Genomic DNA, 15,052 nt, shown 5'->3' with positions numbered 1-15,052 from the left:
CAGAGTCCAGGAACAGTGGGATAACACCTCCCACTAAGACCCGGAGGATCAACAAAACCACCTAATGAGGAGGAGAAGGAGGACGGAGCCCAGCAAGAAGACGCTGAATGGCCGAGTCCACGAGTGTTAAACAGAAGCATCCTGTCAAAGGGTAGATCAACCAAAGCGTTCCCTGATATTTTCAAGAAAAACAGCATCACGTAGCCAGGCATGGCGACGGCGAGCCACAGAAGTGGCCATAGCGTGGCCGAGGGCGTCTGCAACATCCAACCCCGCACAAAGAATAAATGCGGCCAACTCCCTACCATCCAACACATGGCCCTGCAGATCAGCATGGGTACTCTCATGGGAGACGCACGAAAGAAGGGACTCAACAGAGTCCCACAGACTGGAAGTAGCCCTGGTTAACACACACAAAGTGTTAAGCGCCCACAAGGAGGCGCTGGAAGAAACGAAGACATTACGCCCCCATGAATCCAACCAACGGGCCTCCCGAGATGGAGGAACCAATACTACAGGCAAACACGGAAAGGCATTCTGCAGAATACAGCCTTGAGTAGAAGGGTGGAAGGAAAGACAGACCGGGTCTTGCGGAGCAGCGCGGTGGCGATGCAGAAGCGCCTGAGGCACCGCATCACCCGTGGCAGGGCGCCCCCAAGCCCCCATAAGAGAATTGTGGAGTGACACTTCAAAGGGAAGGAACAACTCCCGTCCACCAGAGCTCTGGTGGAGAACTTCCAAAAGGTTGCCCACAGGAAACGGAGTTACAGGTTCACCCACCTGCAGAATACCAGCTGCTGTGGAAATGGCCCAAACAAAGGCAACACTAATCTCCGTAGGGCGCAGCAGAGGAAAAAATAGTTCCTCCATGGGCAACGGCTGCAGGCTGGGCCGTACGTCCCCATGTCCAGGGGGAAGCGGCCAGCCCAGGAATAGTGGGGAGTCCACAGATGAATGGGAACCAGAGGAGCCCCAGGAGGCAGCGAGGCTGGGGGGAAAACCATACGCGAGCCACAGAAAGAAGGGTTCGAGAATTTATGCCAGGGGGCGGCGAGGAGCCCTCCCTGGAAGATGCCAGTGAAAAGGCAACTGTACAGCGCCCTGTCTCCGGGGTGGAACACACCAACAGATGGCCAACCTCTGGAGAAGAAGGGACCTCAGGGGACGACTCCAGAACCAGACGCCAGCGCAACTCCGTGGAGTCCACCACCAGCACCAGATCGACGTCAATCGTGCTCTCCACGAGTGTGGGGCGGGGTCGACGCCAGAACTGCGAGGAAGCAGCACCAAAAAGGCGCCGGGTCTGCCTCAGACGGGGCAGCCGCCCACGCCGAGGGTGACCCAGGAAAGCACTCCAGGGCCCTGCCTCCACCCGTGACTCCACCGGAGCCGGGGAGTTAGGCTCCTGGTGCCAAAATGGCGCCAGCTCGACATCTGGTGAGGCAACTGCCTGCTCAGAGGACCGAGCGGGACGCGGGGTCACAGTGTTCTCCTGCGACGCCACAGGGAGCTGGGATTCCACAGACGTCTCAGGAGGTGGAGGAAGGGCCAAAGAAGCCTGCAGAGCCGCCGCATAGGCTGTCATTTGGGCCGTAGTCACCTCTGCGCCGGAAACGGCAGGTAGGAAGACGGCAGATAGGAAGGCGACAGGAGGGGGCGCATGCCCCGGGGGGGGGAAGGCAGTCGCCCACCGGAAAAGGAGGACGAGGCCTCGGAGACAAACGAAAGGACCTACCAGCTGGCGAGCCACGTCCTTGTGGTCGCGACGAAAGACAATGTCACAGACGAAACCGGCGGTTCCTTGCTTCCGAGGTAGGGGACGGACGCTGAAATGAGACCGACCTGGACAAGTGCAACTTCATCCGGCGCTCCCGCCGTGACTTAGGCTTAATGTGCTGGCAGGCGTCGCAGCTCTGAGAGTCGTGTTCTCCCAGGCACCACATGCAAATTGGGTGAGGGTCCATCACTGACATGGGACGCACACAGGAGGTACACGTCTTAAAGCCATAAAACAGTCGCACACTGTTCCACTTAATGCAAAGCGTGTAAAAGAATAGAAGGCCCGAAAACAGGCCAGGACACAATCCGGACCCACGTTGCACGCGGAAAAGAGAAAAAAATTGACGTAGGCGCGCCGAGTTGGGACTTATGTATCCTTGCTGACGTCACGGACGTCGTCAGGGCGGAGTAACATGGTGCCGTCCCCCGGCGCGCAGGGATGCTGTGGCAAAAAGTTTTCCGGGTCCAGTCTCACGCCTGAGGATAATTCTACGTTAAGGAATCTGCGGCTAGTAGTTTCTATCTGATATTTGAAAATGATCCCAGTACCCCTCAGGAAGAGCTTACTATTTTTTCAACCTCCTTGGTCATAGCCATGATTTTCACTGTGTAATCTGTCTGGAGATACAGCTTTACCTGATTTACATGAAAACCCATCCTGGTTTCCCTTGTGGCACTTGTGTGATCAAGGTAGTCCATCTCAGAACTTCCCATGCATGGTCCACATCACTCATAATTTGAAGCTCTAGGAGGAAAGGTCTTTAGCACAAAATCCTCTTGACCATTGTTTTCTAGTCATACCACTCAATCAGCTCTTGGCTGAACTGTAGATTTTTCCTGTCCTGATCCATGTATTGCACCACCAGATTCTTGATGCCAATGACATAGTCCAACACGTCCTTTTGAGGTGAATAAGAAGTTCCTTCCCACCCATCTCTGCTTAAGGGGAGAAGGTCACATTCTGGGTCCCCAAACAGAAGTTGAAAGGGACCACATCATACACCCTTCTGTTAAATTTCTCTGTAGGTGGTAAGAAATATTTCAAGAGAAGATCATACTCCAGTACAGTCCCCATCATGCTTCTAAAAGTGTTATTGAACCTTTCCTTCAATCCATTTGTTTTTGGACAGTATGCCAGGGAGAAGTGGTAGGTCAAACCAGCTTGCACCCACATCATTCTTATGTCTGCGGAGATAAAGTTTGTTCCTCAGTAAGAACTCGCACCCTAGAAAAGATGCCTAGGAGTGCCATATCTATGACCTTTGCAGTCATGCTCTTAAGGTATGCTGCCTCAGGATACCTCGTGGCATAATCAACCACAACCAACATAAACTTGTTGCCTGAAGTGGACAGTCACTGGACCAACTAAGCTGGCCCGTACCCGCTCAAATGGAACATCTAAAACTGGCTGCGGCACTAATGGTGCCTTCATCTTGCATCCCGACTTACCACTCAGTTGGCAATTGAGACCAGGTTCTACAGAACCTCTCTGTGTATAGAAAAGAGTCCAACCTCTCTTAGGTCTTACTAATACCCAAGCGTCCTTCTGTAAATTAATTTGCAATGCCAGGGGTTAGCTAGAGGTTCTGTTGCTGCAGTCATGGGCTCCCTATAAACAGCCCCACCTCCTAGTCCATATACTGTTTTTCAACCACTCGCTTCTTGGTCTGTTCTTGGGTTTCCTTTCGATGTTCAATAAGTATAGGGTGCTAGACTTGTACCTCATGGAATTCCGCCTAATTAGGACTTCCATCAGCCAACAAATCCTGTAACTCTGGCAGTGACCTAGTGGCATATTTATCATCGGTTTTGCATCTCCATGCACCAAAAAAAAACAACGCATTGGAAGAAGAAAATCTAAAACATTTATCAAGCCATGCAAGGCTATGCTGCATGGCTTTGTAATTCTAGTGCAAGTCACTACCTTGCGTTACACTGAGTAGCATCCACCCATGTACTCTGACAAATTCCCAGATTTACCAAGGTTGTTAGACCTGGGAATGGATCAGAATTGTACTCCACCCCACCAGCAGCGCAACAAGGAGAAATATCTTGATTTCTCCTTGTTTCCAATTTCTAAGTGTACTGCACTCTGCATCACACACGCACACAGGAAAAGCAAAATGCCTCAGAGGATTGTTTTGCTGCAGGAAGGTTCCTCTTCCCGCACAAAAACAATCCTGCCTACAACGCAGGCACCCTTCCAACATGGTGCAAGGGTGCCTGCGTTGGCTCTAGGCAGCACATTGTGCGCCAGCACTGGGAAATTACAGGAAAGTGCCATACAGTGTTAAGTACGGCACATTCCTGCCCTTTACCTATCATACAGAGCAGCAAGGTGACTTGCTGCACTGTGTGATTTGTTAATAAATATGCTCCCTGGTCTCCAACGCCTAGTCTGCTTCGGGTGTCTCATTCTCCTAATCCTCTAGAGCAAGGACACTGGATGCCACAGCATGTGCCTTCTCAGAGCCTGTGTTCCGGTCAAAACAGCTGATGTGGTCTAAGCCATGCAACATTCTGGTCCTGGCACTAAACCAGGGGCAATTAAAGCATTGCCCAAGAGACACCCAAAATCTTGCTTCTCTCTCACCCCTATATCAACCATGACTGGCTTGTCATTGATTTCTACCTCCGCTCAGGAAATTAAGTACTCCATGTTTTTCCCACTAGAAACCAAACCTGTGCAATTGGCACAAGGGAGAGATACATCCTCTCAACCATAGTCCTGTAAGTCTCTCTCACCCCTATATCAACCATGACTGGCTTGTCATTGATTTCTACCTCCGCTCAGGAAATTAAGTACTCCATGTTTTTCCCACTAGAAACCAAACCTGTGCAATTGGCACAAGGGAGAGATACATCCTCTCAACCATAGTCCTGTAAGTACCTGAATCACTGAGAGCAAGAATCTTCCACCCATTAATACTAACTTCCATCCCAAGCCCTATAGTATTTAAGTGGATGAGATGTAGGCCATCTGGATTCCTTTTCCAAATGTCCACCGATACCAGGTTGAATGCAACAGGCCCCTCTCAGGTCACTTCGCCAACATTGAACACATTCGCTATCATGGGTACAGCTACAGGGTCTTTCACTGGACAGTCTCTTGTAATGCCCCTCCTTGCAATACTTATAGCATGTTGTGCCCTTCCCTGGGAATCGTCCTGGCCCTTACCCTCACCCTGCAGTTTGGAACCAGTCTGTGGAGTTCCTTTCTTCCTTGGAGCCATGCTGCTACAGCATATTCTTAACCTACTTGTTAGCCAACACTGCAGGTTTCTCTGCATCCTTTTCGGACAGGTCCGATAAGTCTTTCCTAGCACGCATCCTTGATTTACTCTGTCACTGTTAGAACTGGGGGTCTCTAGTTGGCAGGGGTAGGTACCATTGTCCAAATAGGGACCCTTGCTTCTAGTCGGGGTAAGGAGGAAACCCTCTGAGATAACCCCTGATCACCCCCTTGGTAGCTTGGCACGAGCAGTCAAGGCTTATCAAAGGCAATGTGTAAAGTATTTGTACCAACACTCACAGTAACACAGTGAAAACACCACAAACTGACTTCACAACAGTTTAGAAACAAAAAAGGTATTTATTCTAAGCTACACAAGACCAAAACGACAAAAACCCAACATACACAGTTCAAGGATATGGTTTCAAAAGAGTTCTTAAAGTTGCGATAAAATAATCCAGTTGCGTGAAAAGTTCACAGTTGCGTCACGTTTAGCCAACAGTACCTTTAAATGCGGCAAAGTTCCAAAACAGAAGCTGGTGCGGTGGAAAACACACGATGCGTCACTCCTGAGACCTTGGGGAAGCGATGAGACAACCCCGCTGGATGTAGCAGGCGTGTTACGGTGACTCCGGTCTGTATGGGGAGGAATGCGATACCTTGTATGGATTCCGGTGCGGAGGTTCCGTAGTAAAAAAGCTTGCAAAAGCACGATGCGATGATCTTTGGGGCTGTGACGATCTCCGGAGCGACGATGCACGGACCAGCGATGATCTTCCTCTCGCAGCTCCTTGATGCGATGGCTCTGCAACGACACTCGCTGCGACCTGATGCGGTCCTCAAGCAAGCGGTGCGACTGTCTCACCCAGCGACGACTCTCGCAGCGATGGTAATCTTCATGCACCGGTTTGGTGCGTCCCGCAAACGAAGGATGAGACGACGCTGCGACGATCTCGGCCTTTGTAGCGGCAGGACTTTCCTCGCACTGATGGGGATGCGCTCCGCAAGCGAGCGATGCGATAAAACTTGCAGAAAGTCTTTAAAATCTTGGTTTCCAGCTTCCCAATACAGGTACAACTTCCAGAGGCACCACAACTGGCCCAAGCACTCTAGGAAGGACAGAACTCTCTCAGCCGAGTTCAGGGAAGCTGGGGGTGAAGTCCTTTTGTTCCTGGGACTTCTTAACAGGGAGCCAGCTCTTCTCAGGCCCTTGGAGATTCCTTCAAGCAAGGGGACACAGAACCAAAAGCAAAGTCCTTCCCCTCTCCTTGGCAGCAAAGCAACAGGTCAGTCCAGCAAAGCAACAGCAGGTCAGTCTTCCTTCTTCAGTTTCAGCTTTCTCCTTGGCAGAGGTTCCTTCTTGATTCCAGAATGATCTAATTTTCTGTAGTCAGGGGTCCTGTACTTATACTCCTAAAAGTCTTTGATCCCTTTGTGCAGGAGGGCTCTGAGCCCGGTCTGAACCAGTTCTGGGTGTTCCTTGAGCACTTTGTTTTCCTGGCCTCCTTTCCTTTCAGGGAGAGGGGCAGGGTCGTCAGCCGCCCAGCAGGAGGTGGAGCCAGCATTGTGGAAGGCAGGCACAGCCCTATTCAGGCCCAGGTGCTATCCCCGCCCACCACTCAAGATGCAGATGCAGTCATTCAGCCTAGGGCTGACTCAGCCAGCCTCTGTCACTCTCAAACCAGACAGTCAATTCACAAACAGGCCAAGGTACACAGAAAGGTCAGACAAGAGAACAGCAACTTTCTAAAAGTGCTGTGCTCAAACACAGGATTTAAAAACAACCTTTCCTAAAAGATGTGTTATTAAATTCTGAGTTCAGGGATACCAGATGTTTATGTCCTATCTTGCTCCTATGGGAAGATATGCTGGTAGCCACTGTAGCCAGCATTCCCCATGATAGCCTATGGGGCAAGAAAGCCTTACAATAGTGAAAAATGAAAATGGCTGTAATTCACTACCAGAACATGTCACCTGCACAAGTACATGCTCTACCTTTCACACACACTGCACCCTGCTCAAGGGGGTACCTTGGGCCTTCATAGGGGGTGACCAATGTGTACAGAAAGGGAAGGGTTAGGCCTGGTCAGTGGGGACACTGACCAGGAGGACATGGCAGTTCACAGACTGCACACAAAACTGCGGTGGCAGGCCTGAGACACCATTTTAGGTCTACTCGTGTGGGTTGCACAATCTAGTAGCATTTGTTATCACCAGCCCTGGCACACTCAGTGCACTTTACTAGGGACTTCTTGGTGACACAAATATGCCAATCATGGATAACCAATCACAATAACAATTTACACAGGGAGCACTTGCACTTTGACACTGAACAGCAGTGGCAACGTGCCCAAAGCATTTAAACCAGCAAAAACTAAATCCAGCACAGAATCAAAAATACAGGAGGTAGAGGCAAAAAGATAGGGGGAAACCACGCCAAAGATGCCAGGGCTAACAGTCACCATCAACTAGTTAAGTGCATTACTGTCCTTGGACTCTATCCCCCGGACCCACTAATTCCAATGACACAAGACACCATCAATTCATGTTTCAAACTGAACTTCATCCGCTTTCATGTTTTCTTTCAATTTCTGAACGTACTGATCTAGTTTTATTACAAACCATCTGATCGTTGCACAAGTTACTACTTGTGTAACGATATATCTGTAAGAGACATTAGTTAGTGATGGATTCCTTACCTTAGAATATCCCCAGGCGTCAGACTGGATCCGGAAATTTTTGCGTAGCAATACCCCTGCGCGCCAGCAGGCGTCGTCCGCGGCTCTGCGTCCGTCGTCTGCGCTGGAATGACGTCGGAGTACTTAGACGCCGCCCTCGCGCTGACGTCAGTTCTGATACACAGCTTTCCCGCGCCAGATACGCTGAGCCATGATAGAACCAACACTGGTACCATGAAACCAGGACCCTGAAAGGGGATGACCTTAACGCTAGATATCGGTTCGCAGAATGGGGAGGATGGGTGGGTCGGTAAGGAGTCTATCACTAACTAATGTCTCTTACAGATATATCGTTACACAAGTAGTAACTTGTGCATCTGAAAGAGACATGTTAGTGATAGATAGCGCTGCGGGGACGCCAGAGTTACGCCAGACTTCAGCCCGTCTGCGCCCGTCCGCGCTGAGGACGGGCTGCAGGTCGGGCTGGACCTGGTCTCCGCTCCTTTGCTCCCTGGTAAGATTTGCATGCGCTATGCATCATCTTCGCTTTTGGCTCTTAGACCTCCCGCATGCCCCTTTCTACATCGTCTTACTCCGCTAGGGCTATTACATTCTCGCTGCTGTATGGCCTGCTCCTCCTCTTTCCATCCCCTTGTTACCCGTTCTATCAGCCCTTGTCCCTCCTCCCCAAGGTCCACTATTTCTCACAATACGGGGTTTCTATTAAATGCGCGCTCGTTAATTAAACATAATCTTGCCTTTCACGATTTTGTGGATGAAAGGCAGCCAGACTGGGTATTTATTACAGAGACCTGGGCTACTGACTCTCCTGGTCATGACCTTCTTTTAGCCATCCCTGAGGGCTATTCTCTACATAGGCTTGATAGACCTAAACGTAGAGGAGGAGGTATTGCTATTCTTTGTAAATCCTCCTTGCTATGTACGGTTAATCCACTCTCCTCGCCCCAAGATCGTTTTGAAGCCCTGTACTTCTGTATTACATGTGCCCCTTCAGTCTCCTTTACGGGTATATTGATCTACAGGCCGCCTGGTCATAGAGCTAATTTTGCCTCGGACATATTGAGGATTCTTGAACCCTACTTTGGAAAGCCCTCCTTCACCATTTTAGGTGACCTCAATTTCCATCTTGATGAGGTCTACTCTAAGGACACGTCATCACTGGTTGAATCTCTCGGAGCTTGTGATCTTATTCAGCTTGTTACCAAGGCTACTCATACAGCAGGTCACATCCTTGACGGGGTTTTCTCTAATGATCTAAAACTCTCCAGCGGTACACCTTTACCGTTGGTGTGGACTGATCATTTTGCGGTTCCTCTCAATTTAGCCTTTCCCATCTCTAATTCTACTAAGAAGGGGACTACCCCTTTTGTTTCTAGAAGACATTTTAGAAACCTTACGAATGAGGCCTTTGCCCCTTTTATTCCTACACCAGAGGCTCTCTCCCTAAAAGACGCGGATGAGGCAGCACAAGATCTGCAGGATTCCATCACCAATGCAGTAGAAAAACTTGCCCCATGCATCCCTGCAATATGTAGCCCGGCGGAAACCATCAGCGCCATGGTTCTCGGACCATCTTAGATTATTAAGACAGGGTTGCAGAAGCAGTGAGAGGAGATGGAGGAAATCCTGGGATCCCATGGATAGGGAGGCTCATAAGTCTGCTCTACGGGAGTATAAGCAGAAAGTGATAATAGAGAAGCAGGAATACTTCTCCAACCTGACTAGTTCACTCACTTCCTCCAGGGAGCTTTTTAAAATTGCGGACTCACTATGCTCCCTCCAACTTCCAGATCCCGTAGTTAGCTCTCAACGTCTTTGTGACGATATTGCAGACTTTTTTCATAAAAAAATCTTTGATATTCACACTTCCTTAGAAGTACAACGTCTTTCCTTGGTTGAAAATAATCTTCCAGGTATACGTTCTTTTGAGGCACTGGATATAGCTCCTTCCAGCCTCCTCTCTGATTTTCCTTCTATGTCCTGGGAGGGATTGAATCTTCTTCTTGATAAGACGAAGTCCTCCTCTCCATTAGATCATTGCCTCTCAAAAAGCTAAAAGAGTGTAGGAACAGCCTCCTTCCTCCCCTACTTGAGGTGATGAATAAGGTCATAGTCCAAGGCACTTTTCCATCAACATGGAAGAAGGCCATTGTGAGGCCGCTCCTTAAGAAGCCCTCACTCGATCCTGGCCTCTTGAAAAATTTTAGACCGATCTCCCTGCTCCCTGCACCGGCTAAAATTTTAGAAGCACACCTGAATTGCCACCTATCTTCTTTCCTTGAAGCTTCGGAGTATCTTGATATTACCCAGCATGGATTTCGAAAACATCACAGCACAGAATCTGCTCTCACCTCTGTAGTCGATAACATCCGACGCAAGGTTGATGCCAGACAAACTACTGTTCTTGTGCTATTGGACCTCACGGCCGCATTTGACACCCTGTCTCCTGCCATTTTAACATCTCGGCTTAGGGAGGCAGGTGTCACTGGTTCGGCCCTGAGTCTCCTCAATTCTTTTCTCCTTGATAGGGAACAGAGAGTGATGCTCGGCAACCACCTCTACCCAGCTAAGTCTTTGCAATGTGGGGTGCCACAGGGGTCGGCATTAAGTCCGACCCTGTTCAACATCTACGTGGCCCCCCTTGCTAGGCTTGTAAGATCGCAGGGGATGGAGGTGGTATCATACGCCGATGACACCCAGATCATGGTCTCACTCACTCAGTCCTCTGTCATAACATCTGCCTCTAGCTTCAGGTCCTGTATGCAATACGTTGCAGATTGGATGGTTACCAATTCCCTGAAGCTAAATGGCGACAAGACTGAGGTCTTGGTCTTTGGGAAGGACCAAGATATCTGGTCGAGTGAGTGGTGGCCCACTTCTCTTGGCATCTGCCCCACTCCCTCTCAATCTGCCAGAAACCTGGGTGTGGTGTTCGATACTTCACTCTCGATGTCCCTACAGGTGAATCGGACTGTTTCGACCTGCTGGGGCGTGATCAGGACGCTCAATAGAATTCGCAGTTATCTGTCTCTTCAAGCGCGCAAGCAGATCGCAGTCGCCCTTGTTGGTTCCAGGTTAGACTATTGTAACTCTCTCTATATGGAATCCAACAAGGGCCTTATACATCGACTGCAAATCGTGCAGAATGCTGCTGCACGCTTTGTCCTGGATCTTCCCAGGGCCTCTTCTGCTACTGCTGCGAGGAGAGACCTTCATTGGCTGCCTATTCAGCACAGAATTTATTTTAAAATTCTGTGTTTGACCTACAGAGCTCTCGAGGATGGACCTAAGGGCGCTATCAGCTCCCTGCTTACCCGCTATCACCCTACAAGGTGTTTGCGCTCTTCGGGACTATTCCAACTTGTTGTCCCTCGTTTTAAGCTCACCAGATGGGGAGCCAGGGCCTTCTCCGTCGTTGCGCCACAGCTTTGGAACATCCTGCCGATGGAGATGAAGGTTTTACTCTCTCTAGCGCTCTTTAAAAAGGCTTTAAAAACGTGGTGCTTTTCTAGAGCTTACACAGGTTGAGCTGCCAGGTGTTTGTCATGAGCTGGATTTGGAATTAGGCGCCTTGATGCCCATTGGGCTAAGTCTGCGCATGATAAGATCCCTTTAAATTAATTAAAATTAAATTAAATTAAATTAATTCCTTACCTTAGAATAGATACCCCAGCAATACCAACCCCGGTGGTGGGTCTGTGAACCAATAATCACACCAGAAAGTCCTGGAGGACGGAACGGCCAAAGAAGCCATCCCTCCGGACTTGGCTGTCCAGGCAGTAGTGTCTCGCAAACGTGTGCAGCGAGGCCCATGTAGCTGCCTGACAAATGTCCTGCAAGGGCACTCCTCGGCCTAGGGCAGTTGTAGTCGCCGTGGCCCGAGTGGAATGAGCCCTCAGCCAAGGAGTAACACGCCTGGATGCACACGATGATCCATGAGAGATGGTCCACTTGTGCACCGCCCGTCCCTTCTTAGCACCCACATAACCAAAAAAGTTGATCATCCACCCGGAACTGGCGTGTGCGATCCAGATAGTAAGAGAGTGCACGTTTTGGGTCCAGACGGTGGAGCCTCTCTTCCTCTTTCGAGGGATGCGGAGGCGGAAAGCAGGTGGGCAAGGTGATGGACTGCCCGATGTGGAAGGCCGTGACAACCTTGGGCAGGAAAGAGGGTCTCGTCCGCAACACAACCTTGTTCGGATGGACAGAGAGGAAAGGAGGTGTGGAAGAAAGAGCCTGGAGCTCGCTCACTCTCCTGGCAGAGGTGATGGCAACCAGGAAAGCAGTCTTCAAAGTAAGAAGACGGAGAAGACAGTTATGGAGCGGCTCAAAGGGAGCACACATTAGGTTCAAGTCCCACTGGGGCATCACGAAAGGACAGGAGGAAATGTGTGTGATGCCCTTCAAAAACCTATTTACAATTGGGGACTTGAACTAAGATGGCTGAACAGGTAGCCTTAAGAAGGCGGAAAGGGCAGAAAGGTAGCCTTTGATAGTGCCCAGAGCAGAGCCCTGCTGGGCCAGAGAAAGAAGGAATAGGAAAACCTCAGAAAGGGGGGCAGAGAGTGGATCCACAGCCTTTGCTGTGCACCATGCCACAAATCTGTTCCACCTGCAGGCGTATACCGACTTTGTGGAGGGACGCCTGGCTGCCAGAATGACATTACAGACTTCAGGAGGCAAGTCAAATGGCCTCAACTGTCGCCGCTCAATCTCCAAGCTTGTAGGTGGAGACTGGACAGGTTCGGGTGGAGGACCGTCCCCTGCTGCTGCAACAGAAGGTCCTCCTGAAGAGGCAGACGAATCGGGGGATCGACAGACATGCTGAGTAGCTCTGGATACCAATATCTTCGTGCCCAGTCCGGAGCCACAAGGATAACCTGGGCCCGGTTGCGCCTGATCTTCTTCAGCACTCTGGCAGAATTGGTATAGGCGGAACGGCGTACAATAGACCGCAACTCCACTCGCGACGAAAAGCGTCTCCGAGCGAGTGCCGCCTTGAAAATTCCAACGCGCAAAACTGATGCCATTGCGCGATCTCTTCTGTGGCGAATAGATATAACCAAGGCTCTCCCCACTGCTGAAAGAGACCTTGCGCCACTTCAGAGTTCAGACGCCATTAGTGATCCATCATGCACAGACGGCTGAGTTCGTCCACCCTGGCATTCAGAGAACCTGCCAGGTGTTAAACCACCAGGGTCACGCCCTGATGTTCCATTCATTGCCAGAGGCGCAGAGCCTCCTGGCATAGGGTCCACGACCCCACCCCGCCCTGTTTGTTGCAGTACCACATGGCGGTGGTGTTGTCCGTGAACACCTGCACTACACTCCCCCTGACAGAGGGGAGGAATGCCTTCAGCGCAAGTCGGATCGCCCGCAGCTCCAGAAGGTTGATGTGGAGCTGGGACTCCGCTGGAGACCAGAGGCCTCTGATCTCCGCCTCTCCCATGTGGCCCCCCCAGCCCTGGAGGGACGCGTCCGTCACAACTACGTGCTCTGGCTGGGGTAGGGAGAGGGATCTTCCACTGACACAATCGCGGTCCGTGAGCCACCACCGCAACTGTCTTGCAGTGCCCTCTGAGATCAAGACATGGTCGGACAAGTTGCCCTGATCCTGGGCCCACTGAAACTTCAGGTCCCACTGCAGAGCCCGCATCCGCCACCGGGCGTGATGCACCAGAAGGATGCAGGAGGCCATCAGCCCCAGAAGCCGCAGCGTCAACCTGACCCAGACTCCGGATAAAGGCTGAAAGATCGGAATCAGAGCCTGAATATCCCGAACCCGCTGTTCGGGAGGATAAACCCGAAACTGCGCCGAGTCTAGAACCGCTCCGATGAAGATGAGCTTCTGGGAGGGACACAGGTGTGACTTCGGCACATTGATGGAGAACCCCAGCAGTTACAGGAGATCGGCTGTAGTCTGGAGGTGGCTGACGACTGTCTGGGGCGAGCTCGCCTTCAACAACCAGTCGTCGAGGTAGGAAGACTGACACCCCTAACCTGCGCAGATGAGCTGCGACCACCGCCATCACTTTCGTGAACCCCCGTGGGGCGCTGGTAAGGCCGAAGGGGAGCACGGTAAACTGGAAGTACTCGTGGCCTACCGTGAACCGCAGGTAACGCCGGTGGGCCGACAGGACGAGGATGTGAAAATAAGCGTCCTGCAAGTCCAACGCTATCATCCAGTCTCCGGGGTCCAGGGCAGCTAAAACCTGAGCCAAAGTCAGCATCTTAAAACTTCTCCTTCCGGAGGAAGCCGTTGACGTTCCGTAGGTCCAAAATAGGGCGTAGGCCCCCTTTGCCCATCTTGGGTACCAGAAAGTAGTGGGAGTAACAACCACACCCTACTTCTGGCCCTGGAACGCGCTCGATGGCCCTCTTGGCCAAGAGGGCCGTAACTTCCTCTTGCAGAAGTTGCAAGTGGTCCCCCGACACGCAGTGGAATTGCGGTGGCATGGCTGGAAGGGTCGTCTCGAAGGGGAGGGAATAGCCCCTTCGGACGATTTGCAGCACCCACCTGTCCAACGTGACAGTGCGCCAGTGGAAGAGGTGATGGCGAACCCTGCCCCCCACTGGCGTCACATGGGCCTGAAAGCACGGACTAGGAGGGTTTTGAGGCAGGTGCTGCAGGGGAAGGGGTGGACTGGCCTCGCCGTTGTCTCCAACCGCCGCCACGGCGGTTTCCACGGCCGCCACCGCGCTGTGTAGCAGTCTGCGGTGCGTGGCTGGCAGCACGTGTGGGAGCGCCCCTTCCTTGGCCACGAAAGGAGCGAAAGTCACCCGTTTGCTGGCGTGGGGCTGAGAGGCCCAAGGACTTGGCCGTAGCCCTGGAGTCCTTAAAACGCTCAAGCGCATGGTCTGCCTTGTCGCCAAATAGGCAACGGCCATCAAACGGCATGTCCAGGAGTGTGGCCTGGACATCGGCCAAAAAGTTGGCGGACCTCAACCAGGCGTGCCGTCGAACCGTCACCGTCGTTGCCATCGCTCTGCCCAGTGAGTCCGTGGTATCCAGCCCACACCGGATGGAATAGCGCGCTGCCTCTCGACCCTCCGCAAGGGCTTGGGCGAGTTTAGCCCGGGCCTCATCCGGACATTGTGGCAGCACGTCCGCGACCGTGTCCCATAGGGTGTGGGTGTAGCTGGCCAAGAGGCATGTGGTATTGACTGACCGCAGTCCCAAGCTCAGGGACGAGAACACTTTCTTTCCGAATTGTTCGTACCTCTTGGATTCCCGATCGGGCGGAGCCGTCATGAATGCGGTCTGGGAAGTGGAGGCCTGGATGACCAGGCTCTCGGGGGTGGGATGGGTGGACAAAAAGCAAGGGACGCCCGGGGCCGGGCG

The sequence above is a fragment of the Lissotriton helveticus genome, chromosome 8 (genome assembly GCF_964261635.1).
Source record: "Lissotriton helveticus chromosome 8, aLisHel1.1, whole genome shotgun sequence".
In the NCBI taxonomy this organism is placed as follows: Eukaryota; Metazoa; Chordata; class Amphibia; order Caudata; family Salamandridae; genus Lissotriton; species Lissotriton helveticus.
The sequence above is the reverse complement of the archived record's forward strand: the minus strand, read 5'-3'. Positions refer to the sequence as shown.